Source organism: Musca autumnalis, unplaced genomic scaffold (genome assembly GCF_047663935.1).
Source record: "Musca autumnalis isolate F117 unplaced genomic scaffold, ASM4766393v1 scaffold_1, whole genome shotgun sequence".
Taxonomy (NCBI): domain Eukaryota; kingdom Metazoa; phylum Arthropoda; class Insecta; order Diptera; family Muscidae; genus Musca; species Musca autumnalis.
Genome location: NW_027411644.1, coordinates 249,245,963 through 249,269,743, shown reverse-complemented (window position 1 = coordinate 249,269,743; position 23,781 = coordinate 249,245,963).

Below are 23,781 nucleotides of genomic sequence, written 5' to 3'. Positions count from 1 at the left end.
ACACCATATGTTTAATATTTACATGCAAACAAAAGTGTAGCCAAGTTTATTACATCCCAAGAGAACTTAGGAACCATTTTTGCAGCGACCGTTACTTTTAAAATTTAAATATTAACGCATAATATAATTTATTAATTTTTGAAAAAAAAAAACACAAAAATACTTATTAACTAAAATTGTCGGATTTAAATCCTCATATAGCAAAAACTACTTCACGTATCAGTACCAAAATTCAGATTCTTCTTAATTTATATGTTTTCTATCACTCCCAATCAATAAATTTGTTCAACGAAGTATTTAGTTTTTACCATTTTTGGCCACGGTCGTGACACTGTGCGACGTCGTATGAACCACGAGCTGTATCTGCTATACAACGACATCAGTATAGATAGACGTATCGAGATGCAACGATTGCATTGACTAGGCCATATCATAAGAATGAGTGATGATGAACCCGCTAAAAAGGCGTATAAATTCGAGCCACATGGCGGTGCACGCAGAATTGGCAGGGCAAAGAATAGATGGCGCAAACAAGTGGATGAAGAGATGACAAGGCGCGGTATTCCAGAAAGCGAAGCACTAAACGGAGAGAATTGGAGATCTTTTCTTAATTTGGTCTATGGAACAAATATTCTGTAATGGGCCAGCTGAGTAAGTAAGTATGTTTTGGCTAAGAACATTTTAATAACGACCCCATTATTGAATATTTTCTTTGACATTTTGTTTGCTATAACAACAACGTTGTTTTTGTAAAATTGATTTGTAATTCAAGCAACTACCTTCTATAAATATGCCTTGATTTGAGCAATACAGAACTAGACAGACAAAAACAGTTTTGAAAATATTTGACAGAGAATTAATAGCCTGCTTCTGTATATCGAAACGAAAACGTGTGCGAATGAAACACACCCAAACTTTAGTTTTCGAAATATTATTATTACCTTTGCTTTTGCTTCAAAACAAAAACAAATTTGAAAACACACACACGAGTTTGCTAGTGTTTCATTGGCACACATTTTCATTTCGACCTACAGATACAGGCAGTTAAAGTATTTACAAATAAATCTTAACCTTTAAACAAAGTTGAGCATGCGTTTTTACTTATTTATATTGAATTCCATTCTCCATAATTATTTTCCGTATAGCAGGTGTCTTCCATAATTCCACCGCTAATGTTGTGCGTCAAATTATTTTCTGTTGTTTTTTATTCTCCGATTATAACTAAATAATAAAAATATATTTTAGCACTTTTATAAAATTGAGGAAACACTTTGATTTAATTCACTTTTCTCCCTGCAGGCAGGCATTAAACGAAATTCTTGTCATATTTCAAGCGTTGATAACTTGTTCTACCTCTTTACTTTAGCTTTATTCTTCTTAGCGTTTTACTGCGATGGCACATGATTGACTTGAACGGTCGGTCAGACAGCTGTTGACCACATCGTCATTATCGTCATCATAATATGAAATACCCTTCACTCTGGCGTATGAGGATGGAATTGTAAAACATTTTTATGGTATGAATTAAAATGCATTTTCAAGATTCTCCTCCATTTGTTGGCTGTAAAAGACGTTTGAAAAAAAAAACTAATTAATTTAAATAGAAATTCTACATGCAATTTACAGCACGCACACTAAAATATTTCATTTAGTAATTATTTTAAAATAAGTAAAAAATTCCAACATTCGTAGCCTCCTCATAACACACCAATTGGCGAAGGGCTAAAAAATATAAAGGAAATCTTGTTATAATCCTCCAATGTGCTATTTTTCAATTAAACCCTAAAAAACCTTTGTTGAATTGGCATATGTCATGTATATGATTAGTACTTAAATGATATGTAATCAAGGATAATTGGTTTGCTAATGAAGGGTGTCATTCTAAATGCATTTTGTTAAATGTTTATGACATTTCCTAAAGGGCTACATTTAAAGTTAATATAGACAGTTAAAGGGTATACAAGTTGGTTTAATTTAAATTTGATTGCATAGTTCCTACAGCGCTCTATGGTACTTACTTACTTAGCTGGCTTTTTACAGAACATTTGTCCTCCTCTCTGTTTGCTGTTGTATTTTGCCCCATCTGGGATATGTAGCTTTCTGATGTCTCGTTTCACTTGTTCGCTACAACGAAGCTTTGGCCTTTCAGATCTCATCACTCATTCTTATGACATGGCCTAGCCATCGCAATCGTTGTATCTCGATTCGTTTAACTTTACTGATATCGTTGTATAGTTGATACAGCTCGTTGTTCATACGACGTCGATATTCGCCGTCAACGCAGATTGGCCCGTAGATCTTTCGAAGAATTTTTCTCTCGAACATACCAAGCGCTGTCTTATCTGCTTGCGGAATCATACATCAGCACGGGTAGTATCAGTGTTTTGTATAGCGTTATTTTTGTTTGACGAGATGTGGCTTTGTTTTTAAACTGCTTACTTAAGCCAAAGTAGCATCTGTTAGCCAACAAAATTCTTCTTTTTATTTCACAACTGATGTCGTTAGTTGTGTTTACGGCGGTGCCTAGGTAGACGAAGTCTTTTACTACCTCAAAATTATAGGACAGTTGGCCCGATCTCTATGGAAGCATTGCGCGTCGACACCATCAACTAAGTCTTCCCGCCGTTTACCGCCAGACCTACTTTAGCAGATTCTACTTCGATCTTCATAAAGGTATCGGTTACTTCTTTTACTGATCGTCCCATGATGTCTATATCATCAGTATAAGCAAGTAACATGTGGCTATTGGTGTAGATTGTGCCACTTCTTTTGACGTTTGCCTCTCGAATAACCTTTTCCAGAAGGATGTTGAAGAGATCACACGAGGGGCTGTCTCCTTGCCTGAAACCTCTTTTTGTGCAAAATTCTTCGGAGAGGTTTTTTCCTATTTTAACTGAGGATCTCGTGTCAGTTAAAGTCATTTTACTAAGCCGAATGAGCTTTGCGGGGATACCAAATTCAGACATGGCCTGGAATACCTTTGAACGTAGTGGGCTGTCGAAGGCTGCTTTATAATCGACAAAAAGGTGGTAGGTATCGATCTGCATCTATTGGGTCTTCTCCAGGATTTGCCGCAAGGTAAACATCTGGTCAATGGTGGACTTGCCAGGTCTAAAGCCGCATTGGTATGGTCCAATTATTTTGTTGACCATGGGCTTTAGTCGTTCGCACAATATCCCTGACACTATCTTGTAGGCGATAGGGAGAAGACTTATGCCCCTATAGTTGCAGCATAATGTCTTATCTCCTTTCTTATGGAAGGGACACAGGATGCTCAGGTTCCAATCGTCGTGTACGCGTTCTTCCTGCCAGATGGAGCTAACTAGCTGATGAATACAACTTATTAGCGCACAGTGCGAAATTTGGTAAGTTTAGTGGAACTTTAAGGGATTTTTCAAACTACATGAAATTAATTAACTTTTATTGAATTCGTTAGCTAAGTACTCCACTGCAAATGGTCCATACTCAGTTTGCCGATTTACTCCACGAAAGGAAAAAAAAATTCACTTAAAGTTGCACTTTTGTTTAATATTTTTTTTTTTTGTAAGAAATGTATTTTTGATTCATTAAAAAAATGGAGTGGCGCGGACGAATGGTAAGTCAGTATGCCATGATTTATTTTTCTTAATATTTTACAAAACTATTATGATATTTTACACCTTTAAAAAAAATGCCAAAAATCCTTATTGTTTTCGTGCAATTTTAGTCGGAAAAAAGTGATTTTTTGAAGTTTTCAAAATTACAATTTTTTATTTTCCGTGGACTTTTCAAAAGTGGGTTCCGTACATTCACGTGTTAAGATATATGTATATAATCTGAAAGATTGGATTCTCCTCTGTTCGCAAAGCTATAAAACTGCTGCGGTATCTTTGGAGATATTCAGGATTTTCTAAAAAGACTTCGGGAATTTCATTCAGTTGCATTTTCCAAAAGTGGAAGGTAAACGCGACAATGAACGCTATTGTTGACTGTGTTTTGAAGAAATGGACTCACTAATTCAAGCAATGATAATTTCTGTAAAATTAAGAAACCTCTCGCAGTTTTTCATAGTTTTGACCTCTAAATGTTGGCGATTTACATATAGTGCAACATATTTAGATGCTGCGGTGCAAATACCAAAATACGTTAAAAATTGTAATGCAGAGCAGACCTGAACTTGATCTTAATGACATTATTAACAAAATTAATGGTGCAGTCCAATAAACATTATAGATACAAATGAAAACAAAAAATATTGACATTTTACTCCTTAATAGATGTGTAGGGTTGTGGGGCTTCACCCAGAAGTGGACCTATGTTGACAGCTTTTGTGTGAGGAGGTTTTATATTCGCTAACATCTTAAAATTTACATTTGCATCAAAATCGGCTGCAATTTTTGTCTATAACCTTTAAATTCCAAATATGAGGGAACCCGACATGTGGGGGCTATTCCAAAACGCGAACTTATATTGAAAATATGTTGTACATAAGTTTTCTATCCGCCGAAAACTCAATATACCAATTTGTATCAAAATCGATTGAAAAATGAATGTAAAACGTAAAAACGACAGCCACCGTTACATGAGCGCTACAGGAAACCGCGGGTCTATGTGGCCCAATTTGACATTTGACATTAACATAAGAAACATTTGTGCAAAATTTTAGGAATCTACACCTTTTCCTTTAAAAGTCATTAGTAAAGTTCCGCTGAAGTGCTCATATTTTGCACTGTGCAGCGTGTCGCTTCCGGTGTGAACTGCTCGCATGGTAGCCCATCGGAAACTGCTGCCTTATTATTCTTCAGCCGATTTATTGCTGTCTTTACCTCATCTTGGCCGTGCTGTATACATACATTCAATACCATCTTCTGGGATTGGATCTGTGGTATCTTCGTTGTCTTCGTTAGTATTGGATACCAGCAGTGTGGAAAAATGCTCTCTCCTTATCCCGAGCGCACTATCTGTATCAGTTACCAAATTACCTTGCTGGTCTCTACAGGAGGATGTGCCTGTACCAAAGCTTCACTCTTTGGTCTAATTTTCGGGCTTCATTCTGGTACCTGTACATCTAAATTTTTTCACACTCCCGATTTTCCATTTCTTTCCTCCTTTTCTCCCGACACCTTTCTCGTGCGCTACGCGTTGCTACTGATTGTAAAGTAGCCCTATATGCCGCATTTTTTCTTCGGCAGCAGCACGAAACTCCTTGTCATGGATTCCTTGGTGGAGGTCTCTGGTATCCAAGTATGGATTTTGCGGCTGTTTGCATGTATTTTGCCATTGTGCTGATATGTTATCGGGACGAGGAGTGCCTTCATTAAGCAAGGGAGCCAGTTCAATGGAATATGCTGCGGCTATCTGTGTGTTTGCAGCTTACTGATGTCCAACTTCCGTATTGTATCTGTTCATGCTTTATTTGCAACGTTTAGACGGGTACATACCTTGCTGCAACAAGGTATTGGTCCGAGTCTATGTTTGCACCTCAGAACGATCGTACATCTAACACGCTCGATGAATGTCTTCCATCTATCAGAACGTGATCAATTTGATTTCTTGTTTGTTGAACTGGAGAGTCAGCCAGTAGTGGAATTCTGTAACCCATTTTTGGAGTTACCGGCAAAATTAAAACGTCAAATTATGAATGAAAAGTATCAATAAAAGTTGACAACACTCTTGGGATCGATAGGACTTACCGACTACTTTATTTTGGTTGTTAACTTACAGAAAAATTTCGTTAATTACCGAAATTATAAGCTTTTTAATTTTACCGATTGTTGTCGGTAACTCGAAAAATGATTTGCAGAATTCCACTACAGGTGCCCTTATGGATATCGAGATACGTAAATCTGGTACCAATGTTTTTTTTACCGCTGCGAAGTCTATTAGTTTCATTCCATTGTCAGATTTCCACTATGGAGACTGAATTTCCCGACTGTTGGGCCGAAGATATTCTCTTTTCCTATTTTGGCATTAAAATCGCCTAGAATAATTTTAATGGTATGGGCAGGACAACGGTCAAATGTTGGTCTGTTCGTCCTTGTCTTCGGTTGGAGCATGAGCGCAGATAAGGCTAATGTTGAAGAAATTTGCTTTTAACTGTATTGTAGCAAGTCTTTCATTCACTGGGTTGAAGCCGGAGACCAGATGTTTTCACCTCCGACCAACTACAAATCCGCAACCAAACTCATGCTTTGTGTCATGGAAGCTATAGTACAGTGCGTCACCTTTAGGTGTTGTTGTGACGACTTTCCCAACCCATCGTATTTCCTGTATGGCAGTATTTCCTGTATGGCAGTACCTTTCAAGTAAATCTGCCAGCGCGTAAACTGCACGAACATTCCAGGAGCAGATTCGCAGATCATGGTCCTTAAAACGTTTGCGGGGGTCGTCAACTTCAGAGGAGTTTGTTTTACTTTTCTTTCGTTTTTTCATAGTAGGTTGCTTTTTTCATGCGAAGGGGTGAACGCGCTGCATATGTTAGGTCACTACCTTTAACGGGTGTTAAAGGCAGCTGCCCAGGTGAAACCGTGGGATGTCATTGTCGACTAGAGATGAGAGAGGCACCAAGATAAATCCTTGGCTTTGCCATGTTAAATCCGGTCAGGACCTGTTTCATGATATATTGTATCCCCTACGTCACCCATGTGCTCAATGGTATCCCATTAAAAAACATAACAACGACAATCAAAAAAAATTACTCAAATGTCTAGCGAAAATGGAAAACAGCTTTCCCTCCTCTATGCCGGCTCTGGTCAAGCTATTACATTTTGCAACGAATGTCCTTCCTTTTCCGTTTTGTTTGACCAAGGAATCTTTATATAAAATACGCCATCCAGTAGATCTACTACCTCAGATCCAAACAACTAGAATTGCCAGTTGCAAATATTCACGACGATTTCATGACATTGATTTCTATTTATTGGCTTACAGTTATGATAGTTTTCAAAGCTTTGAAAAAAATGTCGTAATGTTTTGTTGTGGCAAATGTTATGACATTACCTGAAGATGCAATTGTATTCCGTCTACAGATTGATAGAGAAACACATGCGGCACTCGGTGGTAGTAAATTGAATTAAACGATGCATGCAGTAGATATGGCAACCGCGCACAAGCCCCAGCCAGCATGGTCATTGGTCGGCATGTGCAATGATGCAACAAAATCTCGAGCCGTCGTTCACTTGCATTGCAACATTTTACAGTAAAAGTGTGTTCTGCTCCACTTGAATGTGCAAATAACACGCACTTAATTCCATCACCTGTTAGCCGGCCAACGGTTTCGAAGTGAATTGAGGCGCATATAAAAATGAATCTGATTTTCTTTCACTCGATGCAAATACTTTTATTTTTAGCCATGATGACGATGAGGCAAACATGCAAACGATATTCTTAACGGAAGAAACATTGTAAACAATCGAAAACAAACACCCAGACTATTGAAAGAGCTGACATTGATGAGAGGTTATTGTAGGTTTGTCATGAGATTTGCTACGTTTTGTCTCCAATAGAAAATATACATACATTAGATTCGCGATAGTTCACACCCAGATCTGTCGAAAACCATTATAATTTTTAATGAAAAGTTGGTTCTTAAAGCGACTTTCTTCACATTTAATGCTGATAAATCGAGTGCTTTTGTAAAACCAGAACACTTAGCATTCTGTAGAGAAAACTGCTTTTAATTTCATGATCTTATATCTGTGAATGGAATGTCCGACTCTTTACAGGAAAGGTGTAGTTTAAAAGAGCATTTCTGGAAGAGCAATCAGTAGAATACTTCTTCATTAAATGCAGAAGAATCGCGATAATTCGTATCTCGATAAATCGAAAATCTCGATAATTCGTATAAGCTGACGATCCCATGAAGTCATTGCATAAATGCGTAGTGCTGAACTATGGTACACTCTATGCAAATAGCAGCAAATTTTGTCTTACTACAACATAGGTCTTCAGAAAGCTGTATATAGGAACTACTCTGCAATCAGTAGTAAAACGAAGAAGAGAGGAAAAGTGGAAATGCGGGAGTGTGAAAAATCGAGAGCGAGAGTTAATCCTGAAAATTATATCAAAGAGTGATGCATGAGTAGCTCCTCAGTTAAATAAGGGAAGAGACAAAGAGACAGTATTTCATTTTCGACATCCTGCCAAGTAAAAAAATCAGTCAACTGTATAAAAAGTTTTGGAAGCCTCCGGAGTTAAGGGATGAAAGATATATGGCAAAGCCCAAGATTTATCTTGGTCCCTCTTTTATCTCAAGTGGCCAATGACCTCCCCGTGGTGCCACCTAGTAACCCATCTCTCCAAAAAGCAACATATGTACTATAAAACAAAAAACAAAGGAAAAGAAAAAAAAACATGATCTGCGAATCTGAATTTTGAATGTTTGCACTCTTTATAGATAAGGCCAGTTTGCACAATGACATATGTACTTGAAAAGTACAAGGTCGACATTAGTGCCATACAGGAAATACGATGGATTGGGAAAGGCGGCACAACAACACCTATTATAGCTTCCAGCGCAAAAAGCATGGTACTTAGCAGTACCAGTAGTGGAATTCTGTATCTCATTTTTCGAGTTACCGACAAAAATCGGTAAAATTAAAATGCTTATAATTTCTGTACTTAACGACATTTTTCGGTAAGCTAGCGACCAAAATGTAGAGTCCGTAAATCTTACCAATATCAAGAGTGCTGCTAACTTTAATAAAAACATTTCATTCATAATTTCGGGTTTTAATTTTACCGACTGTTAAATCCAGGAGCGTTTTCCTGGACTAGCAAAAATTTGATAAACAGATTGAACAATCAACTTATATGCTGAAGGTTCTTCCCAATGTAAAAACATAAAACCATCAAAAATGCCAAAGTCCGAAAAACGAGGAACAAATAAAATGCGCACAGCTTCAACTATTTTTTCAAGTGATTTATTGTTACAAAAAAAATTAGGCAGATACAATGTAAATTCTTAATAAGCTAAAGAGGAGTACAAGAATAAAAAACAACAAACATATAGAATCTACATATATCTATATTATAGATCGACGTCGCTAACTGAGTGTTTTCTCCCACAATGTAGGATTGAGTGGAATGCATATGCTGCTTTTACTTCTAGCTCGCAGTAGAAAGACAGCAAATCAAAACAATGCAAATATTCCCTTTCGATCGATTTACTATGCTTACGTCGGCGCAAGCAGAGAAACAATTGTCGGGTAGCGAACATTGAAACAAGAACGAGAAACAGAGAGACAACGATCAAAGGGACAAAACATGCAGTATTAAATATATTGATAATGATGACAATAGGTAACAATAATGATGATTTTCAAATAGCAACAAAAATAAATAGAAATTACATGCAAAACTTAAATAATAATGAAGTAAATGGAAACAAACAAAAATAATTAAACGGATAAACAGGTGCCTTGACCTAACACCGACTTTTGTAAGTAACTCAAAAAATGAGTTATAGAATTCCACTGCAGATTTAAGTATCTCTACATTCATAAGGACACCTGGCTGTCTCCAGAACAGAAAACTAGCAATCAAATTGATCACGTTGTGATTGACGGAACACATTCATCGAGCGTGTTGGATGTACGATGGTTCCGAGTAGCAAACGTAGACTCTGACCACCATCCTGTTGCAGCAAAAGTAAGTACTCGGTTAAGCGTAGCAAATAAAGTACGAACAAACACATTACGGAATTTGGACATCGGTAAGCTGCAATCACATCAGATAACCACAGCATATTCAACTCAACTGACGCAAATGCTTAATCAAAGCACTCCTCTTCCCGATAACATATCAGCACAGTGGTAAAGAATTGCCCACTTCGTACAAACAGTTGCCAAATCCATACTTGGATACCAGATACCTTCACCAAGAAACCCATGCTGTGAACAGAAGTGTCGTGCTGCTATCGAAGATAAAAAATGCGGCATTTAGAACTATTCTATGACGTCATGTTAGTTGGTATTTTTGAGATTACGAAGTTAGGCTTCCCCCTTCTTCGTCGGTACTGCTCTGCAATCAATAGCAACGACGGAGGTATCAGTAGAAATGAGAGAGAAGAAACGTATTTTCCACAGGAAAAGAGAGAAATGGAAAAGCTCGAGCGTGAAAAATCGAGATGTACAGGAGGCAAAATGAAGTCCGAAAATTCTACCTAAGAATGAAACTGATGGCTTTGATACATACGTATCCTCCTGTATAGACCAGTAAGGTAAATTGCTAACAGATACCGATAGTGTGCTTAGGATATGGAAAGAGCATTTTCAAAACGTGTTGGGATTCAATACTAGCGATGACGATTAAGATACCACAGAACCAATCCGAGAGGATGGTATTGAATGTATACCGTCCGGTCAAGATTAGAATCATAAGGCAGCAGGAGCCAATGGTAATGTGTTGTATACACACCGAAGCTAGTTAGCATCATCTGGTATAATTAAGAACGCGTTCCCATGATTGGAACCTGAGCATCCAGTATCCCGTTCACAGGAAAGGAGATAAGACTGTATGCTCTAACTATAGTAAGACTTCTCCTTATTGCTTGTAAGATAGTTTCAGGAATATTGTGCGACCGGCTAAAGCCTATTTTCAATGAAATAATTAGGTCATACTAATGCGGCTTTAGACCTGACAAATCCACAATTGACCCGATATTTACCATGCGGCAAATCCTGGAATAGAGCCTACAGATGCAAATAGACACTTACAATATTTTTGTCAATTATAGAGCAGATTGGAAAAAAATTTTATTGGCTCATTTTAAAACAACTGGTAGAATAGAATATGTTACAAAAAATTTAAGTCGATTGAAAAAAAATTAGCTGAGATATGAGTGTTTGAAAGGAAAAATTCGTTGTGAATTGTATGTAACATAGAAGTTTTAAACGCACTTTTCTCAAAATGGAATTTTTGAAGCGGTGTCGTGTCCACTGTAGCTTGAAAACGGATGATCCGATCATCATATGTTTTTGTGGGATTATCTATTATCTATATTAATAAAAGAGTAGAGTGACTGATTCACTGACTGACTGACTGACTGATTGATTCATCAACGCCCAGACGAAACGGCTGAAGCTAGAATCCTGAAATTTTGGGTGTGGATCACTCTTGGTCCGAAGGGGTCAGATAAGGCTGGGTTTTTGGAAATTCGTACTAGAACGGTACGAGAAGTACCAAAAGGTACTAAATATGGTACCATTAGTATTAGCCAAACGCGAAGAGCTAGAATTCTGAAATTTGGAATGAGGGTCGCTGATGAAAAGATAGAAAGGTATACCAAAGGGTTTTTGGAAATTCGGACTATAAGTGTACGAAAAGTACTAAAAGTTACCAAATTTAGTACCATTTGGTATTATGTGAACGGATAGAGCTATAATCTTGAAATTTGGAATAAAAATCAAGGTTTAGAAGATGTGTTGATACAAGGCGGTGGTTTTGGAAATGTGTACTCTTGTGTGCGAAAAGTACTAAATGGTACTAAATTTGGTACAATTTGCATTTGGGCGAACCGGTAGAGCTAGAACTCTGAAATTTGGAATGAGGGTCACTGATGGAAAGATAAAAAGGTGTACCAAAGGGTTTTTGGAAATTCGGACTACAAGTCTACGAAAAGTACTAAAACGTACTAAATTTAGTACTATTTCGTATTATGGGAAAGAATAGAGGTAAAATCTTCAAATTTGGAATGTAAATCAAGGTCTGGAAGATGTGTTGATATATGGTTTTGGGAATGTGCATTCATGTGTACGAATAGTACTAAATGGTACTAAATTTGGTACACTTTGAATTTGGCGAACCGATACGGTTAGAATTCTGAAATTTGGAATTTCTATTACTGTTGGAGTGTAGGTGTGAGATATGGAAGTAGTTTTCGAAATTCGTACATATGAGTACGAAAAGTACTAAATAGTACCAACTAAGGTACATTTTGAACAGATGGAGCTGGAATCCTACAATTTAGAATTAGGATTACTTTAGGAGTGTAGTATAAAGGTATTTTGGAACTTCGTACTTTTGGGTACGAAAAGTACTAAATGGTACCAAATTTGGTACAATTTGGAATAGAGTGATCGGATAAAGGTGGAATCTTGAGATTTGGAATTAAGATTACTATTGGAGTGAATGGTTGACGTAGTTTTGAAAATGTATGGTTATGGGTACGAAAAGTACTAAATGGTATCAAACCTGGTACAATTTGGATATGAGTGATCGGATAGAGTTGGAATAGTGAAATTTGGAACTAAGATTATTGTTGGACTGTAGCATTGTGAAAGTTTAAGAAATTCGTACTTTTGGGTACGAAAAGTACTAAATGGTACTAACCTTGGTACAACTTGGATTTGGCGTAACGGATACAGCTGGAATCCTAAGATTTGGAATTAAGAGTACTGTTGAGTTGTAGGATTGAGGTAGTTTTGAAAATTTTTGGTTATGGGTACGAAAAGTACTGGACGGTACTAAATCTGGTACAATTTGGACTTGGGTGAACAGATAAAGCAGGATATCTATATTAATAAAAGAGTAAAGTGATTGACTGACTGACTGATTGATTCATCAACGCCCAGACGAAACGGCTGAAGCTAGAATCCTGAAATTTTGGGTGTGGATCACTCTTGGTCCGAAGGGGTCAGATAAGGCTGGGTTTTTGGAAATTCCAACTGGAAGGGTACGAAAAGTACTAAAAGGTACTAAATATGGTACCGTTTGTATTTGGCGAACCGGTAGAGCTAGAACTTTGAAATTTGGAATGAACGTCACTGACGGAGTATAGGAAAGATGTGATAAAGGGTTTTTAGAAATTGGTACTATAAGTATACGGAAAGTACTAAAGTGTACTAAATTTGGTACCAATTCGTATTTTGTGAACGAATAAAGGTTAAAGGTTGAAATTTGGTGTGAGAATTAAGGTTAAAAGGTACGGTTGATATAAGGAGGTGGTTTAGGAAAAGTGTACACATGTGTACGAAAAGTACTAAATGGTACTAAATTTGGTACAGTTATGATTTGGGCGAACGGATAGAGCTGGAATCCTGAAATTTTGATCTAAGGCTGTTGGAGAGTAAAATGGAAGTAGTTGTGAAAATTCGTACTTATTGGGTATAAAAAGTACTAACTGGTACTAAATTTGATACAATTTGGATTTAGGTTGAACGGATAGAGCTGGAATCCTGCAATTTGAATTAAGGCTGATATTAGAGGTTAGAATGGAAGTAGTTTTGAAAATTCGTACTTATGCGTACGAAAAGTACTAAATGGTACTAAGTTTGGTACAATTACGATTTGGGCGAACGGATGGAGCTGGAATCCTGAAATTTTGAACTAAGGCTACTGTTGGAGATTAGAACGGAAGTAGTTTTGAAAATTCGTACTTATGGGTACGAAAAGTACTAAATTATACTAAATCCTGAAATTTGTATTAAGGCTGATGTTAGAGAGTAGAATGGAAGTAGTTTTGAAAATTCGTACTTATGGGTACGAAAAGTACTAAATGGTACTAAATTTGGTACAATTACGATTTTGGCGAACGGATAGAGCTGGAATCTTGAAATTTTGAGCTAAGGCCTACAGTTGGAGAGTAGAATGGAAGTAATTTTGAAAATTCGTACTTATGGGTACGAAATGTACTAAATGATACTAAATTTTATACAATTTGGATTTAGGTTGAACGGATAGAGCTGGTATCCTGAAATGTAGTATGGAGATAATTTGGAAATTCGTTCTTATGGGTTACGAAAAGTAATAAATTTGGTACAATTAAGATTTGGGTCATCGGATAGAGCTGAATTTCTGAAATTTGGAATACAAATTGCTACTGGAGTATAAGATTGGCTACTGTTGGATTGTATAATGGAAGTTGTTTTGAAAATTCGTACTTAAGGTTACGAAAAGTACTAAGTTGTACTAAATTTGGATTTAGGGTGAACGAAATTAACATTGATGTTAGAGTATAGGATTGAGATTATTTGGCAATTCGTACTTCGTAGGCTACATTTAGAGTGTAAAATGGAAGTAGTGTAGAAAATTCGTACTTATGGGTACAAAAAGTACCAAATTTGGATTTGGGTGAACGAACAGAGCTGGAATAATGAAGTTTAAAATTAAGCTTGCTGTTGGGGTGTAAGATGGAGTTAGTTTTGCGAATTCTTACTTACGGGTAAGAAAAATATTAAATTTGGTACAGTTTGGATTTGGGTGAACGAATAGAGCTGAAACTTTAAATTCGTAATTGAGATTAATGTTGAAGTGTAGGATTGAGGTAGTTTTGCAAATTAGGGATACGAAAAACACTAAATTTGGTATAATTTGGATTTGGGTCAACGGATAGACCTAGAATCCTGAAATGTGGAATTGAGATTTCTATCGGAGTGTAGGATTGTGGTAGTTTTGGAAATTCGTACTTATGGGATCGAAAAGTACTAAATTTGGTACAATTGGGATTTGGAATCTGGAAACCTTGAAATTGGAATTGAGATTGAGATTACAGTTGGAGTATAGGATTAAGGTCGTTTTGGAAATTCGTACTTATTGGTACGAAAAGTACCAAATGGTACTAAATTTGGTACAATGGGTATTTGAGGGAGCGGATAGAGCTGGAATCCTGGAATTTGATATGACTACGGTTGATGTGTAGGATTGAGACGTGGAGGTAGTTTTTGAAATTCGTACTTATGGGCACGAAACATACCAAATGGTACAATATGGATTTGAGTGCACCGATTGCGCTGGAATCCTGTTTTTTGGAATTAAGGTTACTGTTGAAGTGAAGGATTGAGGTAGTTTTGGAAAACCGTACTTATGGATACGAAGAGTACTTAATGGCACTCAATTTGTTGTTGGGTGTAGATACAGTGCTGGAATCTGTATTCTTTGGATTTAGCGTGAGTATTGGTGTGCAAAGTTGGCCTCGCTGTTAATATGTAAGGGGTGAGATACCGCTGATCTTTTTGAAAATCGAACTAAAGAGGTACGAACAGTACTACAATAACAATAAATATTGATTAAAATTGGTATTAGTGCAATAAAATTTTCAGTGTTCGCCATTTTCATCTTTTATATTGTTTATTTGTTTTTTTTTATATCTTTTCCGCATACGAAGTAGCGGGCACTCTGCTAGTTATAAACATAAAAAGCTTGTCCTTATGAGCGGGAGACTTTCTTTAAAAACGCGGATTTATGGCGAAAAAACCATCCATTTTTTAGTTACAATCAAAATAATGAGTCCGACAGTTCATAATTAAAAAAAAATTATATTTTATTTATTCCGTCACTTGACCTATCTAAGGCATTCGATACCGTCTACCATGTTAAGCTGTTCGAGGATATAGAAAAGACTACCCTCCAGCCGTGTTTGAAACGTTGGGCAATCAACTATATATGCGGACGCCAGTGGTTTGTAAAATTCACTTGGGGTGCTGACAAAGAAACCTTGTTGCAAATGTTAGCGCTACACAGTTGAAAAATATTCAAACCTGCCAGAATGACGCCCTGAGGACTGCAGCAGGGTGTCTCCCCATGACTCTTGTTGATCATCTTTATGAGCAGACCAATGTTTTGCCGGTGCATCAACACAACAGGATCTTGTCGATGTAGTACTTGCTTGGGTGTTAACGCAGCGAGCATCCCTGTGACCCACCCATGATCTAGAGAGAGAGGATCAAATGTATTTAACGGGAATCTCTAGACCATAGATGAACAAGATGAGCACTCACCTTGTTTTCATACTATTCACCCGACAAATGCTCTCTTCTTGTTCATGATTGCTCTAGAGCAGCGTCGCACTATGTCGCGAGTTCATATTAACTGTGGCCAAAAATAGAAGAAGTTGTCGTAGGTGCATCAATTTTGGTACACGTACCTATTATTGACTTACAATCTTCAGGACAAAAATTTGGGTTGGTCGGTCCACGTTTTGATATAGCCCCCATAGAATCGTACCTCCCGATTTTCGGTATTTTGAATGTTTAAGACACAATGACCAACCGAAAGTATTCAAATTTTGGGGTTAGTCTTCGGCAGAGGTATCAAACATTCCAACAGAGAATTGTGGGCTTAGGTCCACGTTTTGATATAGCTCCCATATAACGGTACCTCCCGATTATCGGTATTTTGAAGATTTTAGCCTCATTATTACACCGAAATTGCTGAAATTTGGTATTTAGTCTTCGAAGGGGGCATTATACCTTCACCATGAAATTTGTCTGCATAGGTCCACGCCTTCATATAGCCCCATAGGACGGTACCTCCTGATTTTTGGTATTTTGGAGGGTTTAGCCTGATTATCACACCGAAATGGCTGAAAATCGGTATTAAGTCTCCGTTGGGGGACTTATAACGTTCCACCAGAAATATGTCGGTATAGGTCCTCGTCTTCCTATAGCCCCCATAGAACCGTGCCTCCTCATTTTCGGTGTTTTGAGTGTTGTGGCCTCAATATCCACCCGATATGACTGAAATTTGGTGTTTAGTCTTCATATTGTTTGTGAGCATATTGAATATATCAAACTCTGGTGTTTATATATGAGAAATTTCCTTTAAAAAAATTGTTGACCGATTAGTGGTCAAAAAACGGTCATTTTTTTGTAAAAAATCGAATTTTGATTTTCGCTGTTCACAATTTTTTTAAAAATTTATATTTTTAAAAATTCTCTCGTTTTACAGCAAGACTATTAGGTACTTAATAAGCTCACAAAAATATATGATGATCGGTTCATTCGTTTTCGGGCTATAGCCAACACCGCAAAACGATTTGTTAAAAAAGGGGGTATCCTCTCAGTGAGGTGGTCGCTGAAAAAGAGAAGTGACACATTCGTCTGCAAACCTCTGCAGCTGGGACCTTTATATATTTGAAGTACTCACTTTTTACTACTCATACAGCAAAAAATATCGATATACATTTTTATACAATTTTTTTCCCACTCCACTCAATTTAAAATTTGCTTCAGAAAATTAATAAAATTAGTAATACATGTTTGGGTAAATGTAAACACCATATGATTAATATTTACATGCAAGCAAAGGTGTAGCCAAGTTTATTACATCCCAGGAGAACTTAGGAACCATTTTTGCAGCGACCGTTACTTTTAACTTTTAAATATTAACGCATAATATAATTTATTAATTTTAGAAAAAAACACACAAAAATACGTATTAACTAAAATTGTCAGATTTAAATCATCATATAGCAAAAACTACTTCACGTATCAGTACCAAAATTCAGATTCTTCTTAATTAATATGTTTTCTATCACTCCCCATCAATAAATTTGTTCAACGAAGTATTTAGTTTTTACCATTTTTGGCCAGGGTCGTGACACTGTGCGTCGCCCAAGAATTTCCATCAATGTTTTAGTATGTGTGTATGTATGAGTGAAGAAAACAGCAACCACATGATGTTTATTGTTTGTTTCAATTCACTTACACTGTAAGTGAGATAATGAAGCAAATGCAAAAACAATTCAGTGGGCACCCATACTATACTGTCTTTGCAAAGAAGCGCGTCTCTGCTCTAGAGTCTAGACCAACGAGCCTATCATGATCTAGAGTAGGGCTGCTCATACAACTACAAACATATTTTGTTATTGTGTTGGTTTTGAAACATAAACATTTTGATTTCCCAACTTACCGTTCAGTCTGATTTTATAAAATTTACGAAAAATAATTTCTATAAATACATTCTTCAATTACACGGATGAGCTAATAATTAGCATACACATTCATTATTTTCAAGAGAATCAAGTTTCGTTTATTCTCCAGTGGCTACACATGAATTTATAATTCAAATATGATGTTTTGTTCGAGTAATGTTGGTTTGTTGGGTTGTCTTGTGTAATGGAAAAAATGTGTGTATTGAAAATGTTCATTTCAAGAACAAAAGCTCTCTTTTTCAATTGTGTGAGTGAGCAAATTTACACACACCGACAGCAGAAGTGCGCCCTTTGAGCAGCCCTATCTAGAGAGAGAGAGATCCTCATGTATAAACGGAAACCTCTAGACCAGCGATTCTATCAGGCAGGCTAGGATTGCATTCATACAGGCGCTAAAGAGATACTGTGTGAATCCCGTACTTGGAAATCGATTTTTCTGGCCAAAACCCCAATTTTTTTGTCGTCAACGGTTGCGCTTATACTGAATGTATTTTATGTATGTGATTCGATAGTAAACATATTGAAACTAAGGAAACTAAAAATTTAGGTCAAAATATTGGACGGTGTGGGCGTGGCGTGCTCCTACAGAAGACCATTTTTTCGCAATTTTTGAAAATACGTAATTTTTGCAAATTTCTGGAAAAAGAAATAGCTATTTCTCGTAAACTATAACAGATATTGTGCTCATTATTTTTTTGTTAGGTAGGTAAGATTATTGTCTTTACCGTAGCGTTTAAACTAAATGAGCTATTTTATTTTTCCATAGCTACTAAATTTGAGTGAAATTCCAAATTTGGTGGACTAGAACTTTTAGGGAACAGCTTCGAACAATGTTCCGTTTTCACAGGATGATGGCAAAGAGTGTCCTCTTTCAGCCCATGTACACTTTTGTACCCATCCCGTTCCGTCCGTTTAACACTTTATAAAATTTTTGGAAATTACATGGGTAAAAATTTGTGTTTTTTTCTATACCGTTTCCCATAAAAATTATAGCTTTTTACACAAATGGACATTTTTTTAAATGTATGAGTTTTTATAAGTGTTATATGAGTTTTATGAAAACCCACACGGTGCTCTTGAAACAATTTTAAATGGAATGTGCTTACACCTAGGAAATTTTTGCGGATTCTGAAACTACAATGTTTATAGATGAGAACAATCAAAAAACAAAAAAAAATCGCCGGAGCGCTTTTTAAATAAATCGCGATTTAAGTTGACATATTTAGGGGTTGTTTAGGTTTTCGCGATTTTGCTTAGAAACCACATTTCCTATCAAAATGCGACTAAAACAAATGTTGTAGATATGAAAATTCTCTAAAAGATTGACCTTTATGGTATTTTCGTAGTTTTTACCGTTTTTTAGATATAGAACTTCAAATTGGGACAATTCAAATTCAATTCAATTCTGTATCGCCCCCTTATAAAACAATGTCATGACTGCAAATTCCCAACTTAAACTTATATATCTAAAAAAATGTTACAACTAAGGATAAGTTACTTAAGCCAGTCTTGTAGAGAATTTTCACAGCTTTAAGATTTTCTCAGGTCACATGTCGATACGACTTACCGTATTCAAGCAAATTCGCGAAACCCTAACAAAAAAAAAAACTAAAAATGTAAACTGAGCTTCCTTATCTCAAAAATGGTACAAGCTGGGAACAAATGATAAAATCAATCCTCTAGAGAATTTTGACAGCTACAACATTTTCTTTAGCTCCATTTCGATTGGACTTGCGGTTTTCAAGCAAAATCGTAAAAACCTAAAAAACACCCAAAAATGTGAATTTTGACCGCGATTTATTTAAAAATCCATACAGCGATTTTTTTCTTGTTTTTGGATTTTTCTCATCTATGAACACTGCTGATTCAGAATTCACAAAATCTTTCCCTGTGTAAGCGGTTTTCATCAAAAGTTAGTTAAAGCGCACCCTACATGACATTGTTTTATAAGGGGGCGATACAGTCAGTGCATTATCCCAAGTTGAACTTCTATATCTCAAAAATGGTAAAAACTACGAAAATACCATAAAGGTTGATCTTGTAGAGAATTTTCATAGCTACAACATACTCCTTAGTCCCATTTTGATAGGAAATGCGGTTTCTAAGCAAAATCACGAAAATCTAAACAACCGCTGAAAATGTCAACTTAAATCGCGATTTATTTAAAAAGCGCTCCGGCGATTTTTTTTGTTTTTCGATTGTTCTCATCTATGAACATTGTAGTTTCAGAATCCGCAAAAACTTCCGAGGTGTAAGCACCTTCCATTTAAAATTGTTTCAAGAGCACCGTGCCCAAGGAGTATTTTGTTTAATTTTGGAAAAACAAGTAAAAAAGTATCAGTCGACTTTGCCGACAGCCTGTGTATATTGAAAAAATTTTTCCCAAAATACGTATGTATGTATTTAGGGGGTTTTACAAATTTTGGGCGTTTGAACCGACAAAAATGTTGATTAGGATTAAAGATCAAAAGTTTTGCGGAGGAGATACTAAAAGGAATGGATCGACATTGACGGTTATGGAAGTGGATCTCCAACTACAACATATGATGCCAAAGGAGGTTTTTACATTCTTCGGGCTGTTTGCTCAAGAAGTATGGACTTGCCCCTAAAAAACTTTTACCATCGTAATTGAGGCAGCGAATACAAGTAGCTTCAACAAAAATCAAAGTGATTCGATATCAGGTCTTAAAGTGAACTTATGCGAAATTTTGTGTGGGAGGTACCGGATGGAGTGGACAAATATAGTCCATATTTGAACCTGATCTATATCTAGTAGATATATTAGGATGTGTAAAGTACAGACCAATTCGGCCACTCTCATCAAGAGTTACCGTACGAACAATTTTTCCGAACATTTTTGAACTTTTGTGGGGGAGGTGCCTGAAGGAGTGGACCGATATGGCTTATCTTCAAACTTAAAATATGTTTGGACAAAATATTACTAAGACCAAAATTTTGACCCAATCGGCATATCCGTTCGAGAGTTATCTTGCGCTCCAACCACCTCACACCGTGTCATAGGGGTTTGTGCAACTTTCAGGCTATTTTCTCAGGAAGTATGGACTTGCCCCTGATGAAACTTGTACCGTCGCATGGGGGGCAGTGAATACAATTTGTAAACCAAAAATCAAAGCGATTCGAGAGCATCCTAAACTGAACTTATCCGAAATTTTGTGTGGGAGGTACCCGAAGGAGAGGACCGATTGCGTCCATATTAGAACCTCATCTAAGTCTGGTAGAAATTTCACGATGTGCAAAGTATGGTTCAAATCGGTTACTTCCTTCAAGAGCTATCGTGCGCACAAATTTTCCAAACATTTTCGAACTTTTGTGGGGGAGGTACCGGAAGGAGTGGACCGATATAGCCCATCTTCGAACTTAAACTAAATTTGGACAAAATATTACGAAAGCCCAATTTTGGACCGAATCCGTTCGAGAGTTATCGTGCGCTCCAGCCAGCCAGACAGACAGACGGACGGACATTGCTCAACCGACTCCAAATTGTCTGCAACACATTTCGTCCAAACATACTTGGCTCATTTTGCCCGTATGAAAGTGTATATACCCTCGTTAGCATAAATGCTGAGGGTATAATTAAATTTTTTTAAAAACAAATGTTTTGAAAAAAAAAATTGAAAAAAAATTCAAAATTTTGTTTGTTTATTGGTATTTGACCTTTTTTAAATTGTTAGAACATATGAAAAACTCAAAAACACTCATATTATGATGCAAAATATGAAGAAAACTCAAGTTTTTAATTTTGAACTTAAATTCCTCTGCAACTACACAGAAAAAAAAATTGTAGACATTTGATAAAGAAATTCAAAGATTCAACCAAAAATTTATCGATTTTCCGGCAATAAAAAAAATTGTCATATTGACAAAATTCGATAAAATTATTTGATCACAAAGTAAAAATACGGTTTGATAAAATAAAATTGTAATATTGACTAAAAAAGTTATTGATGTTTTTATCTTGAACTGATAAAATATTTCATATATTGACAAAAATATTTATCAAAATATTCCACATTTTGCTTGATAAAAACAAAATATTTTCTTGATTAAAAAAATTGTTGAATGCATTTTTTTCAATCGACAAAAAAAATGTTCATATTAACAATTATTTATTTATTTATTTTTTTTTTTTGTTAAATACAAAACCAAATGCCACAAAAAAGATACATACACACATTTATAAATGGTGGTGGTGGTTATTTATTTAATTAAAACGCATAAAAATGCCAAACAAAAAGCAACAGCACACACATAGGTACATAAAAATAACAATTACATACAAGAAATAACAGATGAAAGAAAGAAAAACGGAATGGAATAATAAATAACAGAAGTAAATAATTATTTGGTGCCACACTTCAATTTTAATAAAAGAAAACAAAAAATCACTTTTAAATATAAAATACAGGGAACATCGTTGAACGCTTCTCGTTAGTTGTGAAAAAAACACATTCTTCTGCCACAATGAAAATCATCAGCGGAAAAATGGGTATCTGTAATTACAAATATATTCAAATATATATCAAATATATAAAATGTATTGACGTTATTACCAATATCATATGCGGTTGCTTCTTTGTCCAATAAAATAATTTTATTCTCCTTTTTCAGATACGTGAATTCAATTATAAAATGTATTGGGCATTTAATTTACTTGAAAGACATCTTTACTTTAAGAAAACACAGAACCACTGATTTACTTCTGCACTACCGATCCACACACAACTACTGCTTTAAAGAGACTGCCAAAATTAACCAAACTGACTATTAAAAAATATTGTCTGCCTAACTTAACCACCAAACAGAACAAAACATGAGAACTCGTACCATTTTTTCCTTCCCTCTTCGTTTCTTAGGTTCATAAAAAACAGTAAGAAAGTTATTGTATACATATGTATACATACAAGCCTTCACCCGAGCACAAGTAGATAAACAAACCAAATGCCAAACAAACGCAACATTCCTCCATTCCGGAAAAATGTCCATAAACATAGCAACGACACTCACATCTCACGAAAAAATACAGCACATTGTTGTAGCGCGCTCCCTCTCTATGCCGTAAAAAAGTTTTTTTCTCTCGCTCTCAAGTGACAAACGTTGAAACCCATTTTAACAACAGAAATTCATTAATAACTATAACCAAATTTCAATAAATTTTTTGTTTGAAATTGTTTATAGATCGCTTTCTATTAACATTTTCATGTTTGATAAACATTTTCCCTATATATTCGTAATATTTTATCGCCATTCGACAAAAATATGGTGATAAAGCTTTTAATCAAAATTTTCAGGGTGGCTTTTTTTCTGTGTACTACACCGAAATCGAGTCTTTTTAATGTATCGGAAAGCTGATTATGTTGTCTATCTGCCCTTCAAAAGTTACAGAGTTTTGACCAGGAAAAAACGATTCTGAACCACTGTGCGCCGCAGCAGAAGAATGCTAACTTTTATGGAAAACACGAATTGTTTTAGCCCAGTTAAGATCCAGACGATACAACCGCCTCAATTCGTATTAGGATCGAATTGATGTTACGATACCCAAAACATGCCGGATATGTGGATTGGGACCACACGACACGCTGCATATGTTTACCTGTTTACCATTCATTTTTCGTGGTATGCTGCAGTTTTAAATAATAAAGGGCCTTTACAAAATTCTTAAAAAAACGTAACGTTTTCTTCAAAATCTACAAGATTTTCTATGGGTCTTCAATTAATAAAATACCGCTTATATTTTATCTTTCGTTAGAACAGCTTTAAAGGAAGAAGATTTTCTAAAAGATAACATTTTTATAGGGTGTTTTTAATTCGTCTTTCAAGTTCTTTTTTTAATTTTAAATTGCTAATAAACAATAGATTTAAATTTCTCCTGAGTTGCAACTTCCTTAATACATATTTTTTTTCATATTGATGTTCAGTGTTCAGGCATGAGTACTTAACTAACGAAACTTTCCAGTGGTGGAAAGATTTACATATCACACACACTACCAGACCAGCTAACAACTTCTTTCTGTAGAAAACAAAGGGATTTCCAGGCTGATATAGAAAGGTGTGTTGCGGTCGCTAAATAGCTTTTCGAATATTCACCTGCTGCATGATTTTATTTGGCATGCAATGCCACCATCATAAATAGT